Here is a 3,158-nt window from a genome sequence, read left to right as displayed (position 1 = left end):
CGTGTGTGCAGCCTGCCTCTGTCCTACAGAGGATTCTGCACAACGTGCTTCCCATGTCAGGTGGGAGGTGGGAGGTGGGGAAGGGGCCGGGTGCAGGTGCGCTCGGTACAGGTGAGTGACCCGCTGCTACTGCTCCTCCCGCAGGTGAGGGACCCGCTTCTGCTGCTCCTCCCGCAGGTGAGGGACCCACTTCTACCGCTCCTCCCGGCAGGTGAGCGAGCTCCCGGGACGGCCAGGGGGAGAGCATAAACCTCCCAGGAGGGCTGAGAATCCGAGAATTCCCGGGGGCTTCGGAACGCCACACTCAGGTTCCGCTCTCACGAGGGCTCGAAGGAGATGCAAACGTAGGGACTGAGATTCAGGCTCAGCTTCCCAGCCCCCAGGAGCCGGCTAAGTGCTGGCCAGCTCGCCCGGCGTCCCCGGCTCTGCCTCGCCTCGCGGTCGGGGTGACGGGAGAAGATGGGCGCGTGTCTGTAAGCCCCACTGGAACCTTTTCTGTTAACACTTTTAATTGAGATCATTGTGCATGTGACAGCCACACTTTTTAAATGCTGCTCTCCAATATTCTTGGTCACAGGAGAGGTCAGGTGGGGTGGGAAGGTGGGAGGACGGGGTGGACGGGATAAAATCGTGTCACATGTAAGTGCCACACCCGTCACTCGTCCCACGTGGAAGACAGTTACACGTGTGCCCAGGCCTGGCGTGCGCGCATGTGCGCGTGTGCACACGGTCACAGCCGAGAGCCCGGTGTGGGTCTCACTGTGGCCTTGGTCGGTGGGGAGACGGTGAAGGGCGAGGGAGTCAGAGGAGGCTTTGGGGCAGAGGCTCAGTGAGGACGTTGCTGTTATTGTCGTTAGTGAGAGAAGCTCATCCTGAACGAGTTTATGGGAAGGAAGAGAGAGAGAGAGAGAAAGGGAGGAAGACAGGGATGGAGGGAGGCCCATGGGTGGCTTATGCACTGAACCGGGGCGGGCAAGGCGGCCGTGGCCGTGGTCATGGGGCCACGGGAGTGACTCCCGCTCCGTGGCTCTCTCCGCTGTCTCTGTGTCGTGTCTCACTGCAGCCTCCTGTCTCCGAGAGGCGGGCCTTGGTCCTGGGCAGCGCAGGCCTCCGCACTGCAGCCTCGGGCCGGGGAGCAAGCAGCTGCCCCCAGACTGCAGCTATAAGGCTCTCAGCCAAGCCCCGCCCTGCAGGTTACTCTGCGAGAGGACCCTGCTCTTGGCCTGGGGGCGGGGGAGGGGGCTATGATTGGCAGGCGCCCCCAGAATCACAGGGAAGCAGGGGAGGACCTGGCACTGGGACGGTGTGAGAAGAACCAACAAGGGCACCGTTTTGTCTGACCCTGGATTTGAGCTGGGCCAGGGCTCACATGAGGCCACAGTAAGGGGCAGGGCCTTTCCCTGGGGTGAGAGTCGCCCCCAGCACGCCTGGAGCTGATGGGCCCGCTGCTCCGATGCATCGATCAGGCGCTGTCCATTACCCGCCACCCGCCACGGTGTCGGATGACACCCTGGGTGTGAGGAGCAGCGAGCACCCTTCCATGTGACCATCAGAGTCAGTTACTGGATTTCACCTGCGAGATGCCTCTGTCTGGCGAGAGAGCTGTGAACTCTGATCTGTTCTAATCGACTTGGTTCCCTTCCTCCACGAGTGTGAGAGCTGCTAGGTCTTCACCCAGTTTCTATAGATGTTGGCTGGCCCGGCCGCTGTGGCTCAGTGGTTGAGCGTCAACCTAAGAACCAGGAGGTCACGGTTCAATTCCCGGTCTTCATTGCATGTACAGTAATGGTGCTCGAGTTACGAATGTCAAAGCTGGCGGTGCCGAAGAAACCGGAGCCCCACTGGGCGCCGGAGACGCCAGCCCCGGGGGCGGTCGTTGTTTCTATCTCTCTCTCCCTCTCCCTTCACCTGACAACTCAATAAAAATATATTTTTAAATGAAGAAGCCGAAGGTGTTGGCTGGGCGATGGACTGTGCCCTGCCGATTCCCTCCAAGGTAGCACCGGGCCAGCCAGTCCCGGGTTGTAGCTGAACCTCTAGCTCCGAGTTCCAGTCACTCTCTCCTTGCTCCTTATTGATGTGGGAGACCTTGCCCTGCGCACGTCCACACGTTTGCCTCACCAACCCCTCGCACAACCAAGACAAGGACGTGAGTTTCATCTGCACACGTCTTCTTGGTAAACCCAGGTGCGTCCCAGAGACCAATTTAATGTGTAAATTTCCGGCTGCAAAGGGATCAGATTATCAAAGATATGGCCCTGGGAGGAGGAATTGTAGAGCCTCCCGGGAGGAGAGGAGTGTGGGTGAGAAGGTCTGAGGAAGGCGAGGCCGCCCCAGGGAAAGGCCGCTGACAGCCAACGCAGCCGACAGAGGGAGGAGCCTGGGGAGCCAGTCCGCGATCCGGTCGCTTATGAACATGAGAGCACGCAGGTTGGAGAAGCCACCAACAAGGTCACGTGGTGTTTATTACATAGAAAAGGGGGGAGGGAGAAAAGGTTTCCAAAGCCGTTTTCCAGGATTTAAAAAACCACGAACTTGAACTACTAGACGTGTCATGCTTTACGTACTAATAACAGGAACGCGTGTGAGTATATAAATATGTACATGGAGATATGTACAAAGGCTTTGTCGTCTTACGTGGTATTTTCATTGCATGTACAGTAATGGTGCTCGAGTTACAAATGTCAAAGCTGGCGGTGCTGAAGAAACCGGAGCCCCACTGGGCGCCGGAGACACCAGCCCCGGGGGCGGTCATGGGCTTGTCCCGAGGCCCTGGGAGAGCCAGGCTGTGCGTGCGCGGGTGGGCCTGGCTGCCCGGCTGGGACCAGGGCACGTCGGAAGCTTCCCTCCATCCCTGACATCAGAGTTCCTTTCTCTCTTGGAACCAAAACCGCTCCGGTCACTGGGGTGCTGGACCCCCAGGTGGCGGGACCCCGGAAGCTGGTGGGGCCGCTCCCAGTGGTCTGGGTGGGAGTGCGTGGAGGAAGCCTGGGGGGTCGGCGAGCGCGTGTTGTCAGAAACCGAGAGAAATGCGCGGCGACTGAAGTCACGGAGAACAGGCCCGAACAAAGCCAGTCACGGTGTCAAAACACTGCAGTTCACGACACAACACTCACCCGTGTGTGCACAGACCAGGCTTGTGTGTGTGTGTGTGTGTT

Source organism: Myotis davidii, unplaced genomic scaffold, assembly GCF_000327345.1.
Source record: "Myotis davidii unplaced genomic scaffold, ASM32734v1 scaffold333, whole genome shotgun sequence".
Lineage (NCBI taxonomy): Eukaryota > Metazoa > Chordata > Mammalia > Chiroptera > Vespertilionidae > Myotis > Myotis davidii.
Note: the sequence above shows the minus strand (reverse complement) of the source record.